The sequence below is a fragment of the Procambarus clarkii genome, chromosome 35 (assembly GCF_040958095.1).
Source record: "Procambarus clarkii isolate CNS0578487 chromosome 35, FALCON_Pclarkii_2.0, whole genome shotgun sequence".
Taxonomy (NCBI): Eukaryota; Metazoa; Arthropoda; class Malacostraca; order Decapoda; family Cambaridae; genus Procambarus; species Procambarus clarkii.
This window is the reverse complement of record NC_091184.1, coordinates 12,370,035-12,378,141: the sequence shown is the minus strand read 5'-3', so window position 1 is coordinate 12,378,141 and position 8,107 is coordinate 12,370,035. Positions and strand designations below refer to the sequence as shown.

The 8,107-nt window shown below is 35.2% G+C and overlaps 1 long non-coding RNA gene across 1 annotated transcript; it reads left to right on the top strand.

The window, feature by feature from the left end:
- The first annotated feature begins 365 nt into the window (after window positions 1–365).
- Window positions 366–5,747, top strand: LOC138371228 (uncharacterized). Its single transcript, XR_011230348.1, has 3 exons — window positions 366–464; window positions 4,784–4,943; window positions 5,635–5,747. It is a non-coding gene; the product is annotated as an uncharacterized lncRNA (long non-coding RNA).
- Window positions 5,748–8,107: the final 2,360 nt, after the last annotated feature.

The window sequence follows — 8,107 nt, the reverse complement described above, 5'->3', positions numbered from 1 at the left end:
CTCCATACATTCTCCTGTGTAAATTACGTTTATAAAGCCCTTTTTCTAACTGCAAACCCTGTTCTGAAACTCTTCCTGGACAGATGTAATAGAACACATGGCCACGTCCCCACCAGACATAAATATCTCTTTGATATCCCCAGAGTCAAACTTAATCTATGTAAACACTCTATGTAAATAAAGGGACCTAGTCTATGGAACTCACTCCCTTATAATGATTTGAAAAGCTGTCCAACTTCTGCCATATTCAAAAATAAAACCAAAAAGTACCTGTAGTACTTTTTAAGTACGAGGGAGTAATGCGCAAAGCGTCCCTCACCTGTGACGTCACAGCGTCACCTGACGCCATATCAACACATCGGCCATTTTGTCGTCAGTTCAGTCATGGCGAGGACTAACCCTTCATGCAAACTGCACCTACTATCAAGAAGAAGAAGATTTTGTGTTCCACCGATAGTATTATCGTAAGTAAGCACTTATATTTTATATTTTATTAAATTAATTGATTCTATTTTTCTGTAATAAAGGTCCAAAGGGTTGTTAAGGAACAAGGGTGTAGCGATACCGACGCTCAGTGCGCTCAACTCACACCAAAGTATCACCTGTGTAGCTTCTGTAATTAGTGTTAATTAGTTATGCTATAAGATAATGAAGCGAGTATAAGATTAACTCGCTACAAGGGTACTGTGTTGGGAGGTGAGGGCTGTTACTGGTGTCTGTGGGGATGTGAGGACTTGTACCAACCACTATCACCACCAGTACCTTGTCTTGCATCCTGCTTAGTATTCCTATCGAGATATGAAGTATTATTGCATTCATATAATTATTCATTCATTGTCATTACTATTTTTATGGGCTATGTTCTGTTACCCTAATGCTTTTTACCCCTGGGCATGTCCATTTACTCTCCAGCCCTTCACAAGCCACTGCTGCACCCCCTCCATGCCCATACTTACTGTGCTTATTCTTACAGGACTGCACTGCATTATGTGGTGCTCACTGCCTGGACACCTTGATACATGCATTATAGGGTTCTGGTAGTTGTTCTACTCACCAAGCCCTTCCAAGGCCAGGCTTGACATGTGAGAGCTTGGTCCAACAGGCTGTTGCTTGGACAGGCCCCTCAGGCCCACATATCCACCACAGCCTTGTTTGTCCGGCACTTCAAAATCAAATGTTTATTTACGTAAGGTACATACATATTTTTAGGTAAGGTACTCTTTATTTGGGTAAATTTATCTTCGTAGTATTTAGCTTTGGCTCGTCTAATTATCTTGGATAGCAATAACGAGTAATTCTTTGAGAATTCTTTGGAGACAATTCCTAACCTATACTTCTCCCAACCTATACTTCTTCTCAAGGTCATCTTCACTTCTTGAAGATGTTCAGGTTTTCTCTTGAAGATGTCGACGGTTGTTCCAGCAATACTGTATTTCTTTTATTGCTGAAAACCTGTTTTCAGCCATAAAAAAATAATCCTGAATCCAGAAAAAAATCCCTTTTGTATCGTCTGGAAATTTTCAAATATTGCTGATCAAACCTGAGTCTAAATTATTTGTATATATTATGAATTACAGAGGTCCCAGGACAGGGTTTTTAGGCACTCCACTTACATTTTCCCACTCTGACTTAACCCCCATTTATACAAACTCAGTCTTATCTTTTAGCTAATAATTTATTGTACACACCATACTCAGCCTGTGTAGGGTAGTTTATTGTGCATGTGTAGTATATATATTTGTGTAGTATATTTGGTATATTTAATGCCTCTAACCTCTCCTCATAGTTCTTGTCCTTCAGTTCTGGGAGCCACTTAGTAGCATGTCTTTGCACCTTTTCCAGTTTGTTTATGTGCTTCTTAAGATATGGGCACCATACAACCGCTGCATATTCCAACTTTGGTCTAACAAAAGTCGTGAACAATTTCTTGAGTATTTCGCCATCCATGCATTTAAAAGCTCTGAATATTATCCTTTACCTGCAATTGGTTGTTGCTGTATTTATAGAATATGATTTGTTCTACTTTACATTTGTTTGTTCCTTTTTTTCAAAATTTCTTTCTGCCTCTCTCCTCACTGCCGTGTAGTTGTTTCTCTTTGTATTACTGGTATGTTTGGGGGTTTGGCCTCTTCGTATATTGATTCCATTTTTGTGTCTTTTGGTCTCTGTCCGTCTTGAAATTTCAGTTGAACAAATCCTGTTTCCTAGTTCTGCATCTTTGTTTTGGTATAAATGTTTTTGTTCCTTTATCATATATTTCACAAAATTGACATACTGTGCATTAATTCATCTCAATTACTTCCTTTCCTAACAGCAAGCCTTTCCAGTAAAATTCTTTGAATTCTTTTCTGACTTCTGGCCTAATGTTTGTTTTATCCTAGTGTGTATGATGCCTAGCGTGTGTCTGGTGCCTGTTGTGTTAAACCGAAGATAAATGCATAAGTATAGGTCAGTAATTTCTCCAGCTTTGAAAGGGGCTTTCATTATGCAGCAGTATTCCACTCTAGAGAGCACTAGCGTCTTGAAAACTATCATCATCGGTATAGCATCTCTAGTGTGAAAAGTTCTTGTTATCTATCCTGTCATTTTTCTTGCAGTTGTGACGGCTACTTTATTGTGTTCTTTAAATGTAAGGCCTTCTGACATCAGTACACCCAAATCCTTTACGTTGCTTTTCCGTTCAATGTTATGATTTGACTGAGTTTTGTAAGTGGTTTCCGTTTTTATATTTTTTATTTTTTCCGTAGCGCATGAGCTGAAACTTATGTTCGTTAATCACCATGTTATTTTCTGTAGCCCATAGAAAGACCTGATTTACATCTGATTGGAGGTTTGCCGTGTCCTCTATGTTGCCTACTCTCGTGAAGATTCTAGTGTCATCTGCAAAGGATGATCAAGTACAATAGGTTGTGTCCTTGTCTATGTCCGATATGAGGATGAGAAAAAGTATTGGAGCAAGCACAGTACGCTTGGGGACTGAGCTCTTTACGGTTGATGGTCCAGATTTTATTTTGTTGACTACTACACATTGGGTTCTATTAGTCAGGAAGTTGTATATCCATCTGCCTATTTTTCCGGTAATTCCTTTTGAACGCATTTTATGTGCAATAACACAATGGTCACATTTGTCAAAGGCTTTTTTTTGTCAAAGCGTTTTGTTTGTCTTCCATGGCATCTAGTGTTATGTCAGAGTGGTCCAGCAACTGTGATAGGCAAGAGCGCCCTGTTCTGAAACCATGTTGTCTGGGGTTATGGAGATGCTGTGATTCCATGTATTTTGTGATCTTACTTCTTAGCATTCTCTCAAAGATTTTTATGATGTGCGATGTTAGTGCTATCGGTCTGTAGTTTTTTGCCTCTGCCTTATTTCCTCCTTTATGGGGCGGTGCTATCTCTGCGGTTTTTAGTATGTCAGGGACAATGCCAGTATCTTGGCTTTGTCTCCAAAGAATGTGAAGGGCCTGCGATAACGTTTTTTACAGTTCTTGATGAATATAGAGTTCCAAGAGTCAGGGCCTGGTGCAGAGTGCATAGGCATACTGTCTATGGCTTCTTCAAAATCCAGTGGGGATAGGATCACATCTGATTTATGATTTGATGTTGGTATCATATCCATGAAAAATTCATTTGGGTTATCAATCAGATGGATGGAGAGCTACACTCGTGGTGTCCCATTTTCCCAGCACTCTTTGTCATATAATGCTTTGAAACTTTTGACGGATTTGGCCTCCACCACCTTCTCACCTAACATGTTCCAACCGTTTACCATTCTGTTTGCAAAAGTGAATTGTCTTACATTTCTTCGGCATCTTTGTTTAGTTCGTTTAAATCTATAACCTCTTGTTCTTGAAATTCCAGGTCTCGGGAAACCTTCCCTATCAAGTTTATCAATTCCTGTTACTGTTTTGTACGTAGTGATCATATCTCCTCTTTTCCTTCTGTCTTCAAGTTTGGAATATTTAATGCCTCTAATGTCTCCTCATAAATCCTGCCCTTCAGTTTTGGTATGAATGTTTGTGTGCCTTCATCGTATATTTTGCAAAATATGGAATACATCTCATTTACTTTACTTTAAGAATATGGTTCGATCAATTAAAAACCCTCTTGTTCAAATTGCAAAGAGACTGAAAGAGATGCAGCATGCTCAATGGATTATATATTAGTGATTATTATTAGGATTATATATTAGTGAATCATATTAGTGATTCAATTATTATGGTCATAAAACAATAAACAAATAGTTTTGGTGTTATTACACTCTATTCACAGGTTATATATAAGTATCTGCATGTTTTGTTCACCATTACAAACCACTAAGTTGGTTTGATTTTTGTTGAGATTGTTATTTATGATAAGATTCCTTACGTTATCTGAGAATGAAGCTATGTCGGTATTGGGAAATCTATAGATGGCACTTATAGTCAAGGAGGATTTAAGGGATTTACTGGAGAACTTGGCAAAGGTATATTCACAATAGTCGTCTCTATTACTAATGAGACTATTGCAGATGAAGGTATCTTTGTAAGATATTGCTATGCCACCTCCTTTTTTTATTAGGCCTGCAGTTGTGAATGGCTTTATTATCACCTTCATTGTATTATCACCTGACCTAATGCGGGTATAAAATCAACTAATATATATATATATATATATATATATATATATATATATATATATATATATATATATATATATATATATATATATATATATATATATATATATATATATATATATATATTCAAAATTCGTCAGTGTACTACATTTTTGTTGTTGCTTATAGGTGATGCTTTTAACCAGTGTACGTGGGTCTGATTGTGCAACCACAGTTCGAAGAATAATGAAGATATGAACAAACGGCCTGTGGTCACTATACAGTCTGGAAGGGCAAAAGAAGAAATTGGCATTTCTACAAAAACAAGAACTATATAATGTTATTTTAAGTAAGTAACCAAAAAATTAAATAATTTTTTTAAAGTTTAAAATTCACTTAAAAATGTAAATTTTAAGTTAAAAAATTTTAACCAAAAAACTTGATATTTTTCATATTTGGAACCATTCCATAATCCCAAGCATAAATGATTATATTTCTATCACTTGCTCTTAAGATTGTTTCATTTAATAGAGGTTGGGCATAATTGTTCTCTGCTGCTAATAGAACTGACTGACTTAGCTATAGGAAAATGTAAAATTAATTGGTTTATCCATTACAGTATTTTGCAGTTTATTTCATGATCCTGTGCTTAATACTTGCATAAATAGTAGATTACAAAATGCATTTTTATATCATTAGTATTGAATAATAATAATGCAAATAATTGACTTATAAATGATGTACAATTAATTGGTAGGTGATATTATATTATTAATATTTTTTCATTCTTGCAAAGCCTTAACAAAGTCATTAACATGTTAATATAAACTTGATCACCTTCCACTTATTTTCTCATGTGCTACCTACATGTACAAAACCTTATTCCTAAATGCATATTTTGTTCTGAAACTTGTCCTTTATATGTTGTGTATCACCATCTCTGGAGAGTTTTATCTGATTGATGTATAAATTACTTTTAATTTTACAGAATATTATTGTTATACTGAATTTATTATTATATAAATAACTTAATTTTACAGAATCATCTATCAACGCACATCCACAAGTTGAGGAGGAGGATGTGACCTTCCAGATGTCTGAAGTACTGAAACAGGCACCAAACAGGCCTGGTGGATCTAGGTACAAGGTAAAATAATTTAATTTTTTTTTTTTTTTTTTTTTACTAATTGTCCGATATATATATATATATATATATATATATATATATATATATATATATATATATATATATATATATATATATATAAATAATGTGTCGTACCTAGTAGCCAGAACGCACATCTCAGCCTACTATGCAAGGCCCGATTTGCCTAATAAGCCAAGTTTTCTTGAATTAATGTTTTTTCGACTACCTAACCTAACATTTTCAGCTACCTAACCTAACCTATAAAGATAGGTTAGGTTCGGTCATATATCTCTATTAATTTTAACTCCAATAAAAAAAGAATTGACCTCATACATAATGAAATGGATAGCTTTATCATTTCATAAGAAAAAAAAATAGAGAAAATATATTAATTCATGAAAACTTGGCTTATTAGGCAAATCGGGCCTTGCATAGTAGGCTGAAAAGTGCGTTCTGGCGACTAGGTACGACATATATATATATATATATATATATTTATATATATATATATATATATATATATATATATATATATATATATATATATATATATATATATATATATATATATAATATATATAATATGTATGTGTGTGTGTGTGTGTAATTACCTAAGTGTAGTTAAAGGATGAGACCGTCTTCCCAGCACTCTTTGTCATATAACGCTTTGAAACTACTGACAGTCTTGGCCTCCACCACCTTCTCACCTAACTTGTTCCAACCGTCTACCACTCTATTTGCGAAAGTGAATTTTCTTATATTTCTTTAGCATCTGTGTTAAGCTAGTTTCAATCTATGACCTCCTGTTCTTGAAGTTCCAGGTCTCAGGAAATCTTCCCTGTCGATTTTATCAATTCCTGTTACTATTTTGTATGTAGTGATCATATCACCTCTTCTGTCTTTTAGTTTTGGCATATTTAATGCCTCTAACGTCTCCTCGTAGCTCTTGCCCTTCAGTTCTGGGAGCCACTTAGTAGCATGTCTTTGCACCTTTTCCAGTTTGTTGATGTGCTTCTTAAGATATGGGCCAACTTCTGTTGTTGGGCACCACACAACAGCTGCATATTCTAGCTTTGGCGTAACAAAAGTCATGAACAATTTCTTTAGTATATCACCATCCATGTATTTAAACGCAATTCCAAAGTTAGAAAGCGTAGCATAGGCTCCTCGCACAATATTCTTTATGTGGTCCTCAGGTGATAGTTTTCTATCTAGAACCACCCCTAGATCTCTTTCTTTATCAGAATTCTTTAAAGATTTCTCACATAATGTATAGGTTGTGTGGGGTCTATGTTCTCCTGTTCCACATTCCATAACATGGCATTTATTAACATTAAATTCCATTTGCCAAGTGGTGCTCCATATACTTATTTTATCCAGGTTTTCTTGAAGGGCATGACAATCATCTAAATTTCTTATCCTTCCTATTATCTTAGCATCATCAGCAAACATGTTCATGTAATTCTGTATACCAACTGGTAGATCATTTATGTAGACAATAAACATCACTGGTGCAAGAACTGAACCCTGTGGTACTCCACTTGTGACATTTCTCCAGTCCGATACATTGCCTCTGATTACTGCCCTCATTTTTCTATGTCAGAAAATTTTTCATCCATATTAGAAGCTTACCTGTCACCCCTCCAATATTTTCCAGTTTCCAGAACAACCTCTCTATGTGGAACTGTCGAATGCCTTTTTTAGGTCCAGATAGATGCAGTCAACCCAACCATCTCTTTCCTGTAATATATCTGTTGCTCGATCATAGAAACTGAGTAAATTCGATACACAGGATCTTCCAAATCGAAAACCATACTGTCTGTCTGAAATTATATCATTTCTCTCCAGGTGTTCTACCCATTTAGTTTTAATTATTTTTTCCAATATTCCAATTCCAATTTTTTCCAATAATGTGTGTGTGTGTATGTATATTTGTGTTGTTGAATATGACCGAAAGTCATAGTCTTTCTGCCCCTCTCCTTACTGCTATTGTTGTTTCTCGCATCTTTGTATTGCTTGTATGTTTGGGCAATTTTTCCCCTTTTCCTAGTTCTGCATCTCTGCTTTAGTATAAATTTTGTTGTGCCATTATCATATATTTCACAAAACTTGACATACATCTCATTTACTTCATGTCTAACAGCAAGTGTTTGTCAAATTCCTTAAGGAAATATCTGAGTTCCCCATAATGACCTCTCCACAAGTCAGGTTTTTCAACTGCTTCAAGCTCATTTTCTTCCAGATTATAATGCATTGCATACTTTATTCCCAAAAAGACATGGTCACTTTTACCCAAGTGACCATGTCACTTGGGTAAAAGGAGGGAGGTACCAAAGGAGGGAGGTACTGAATGATAAATATATCTT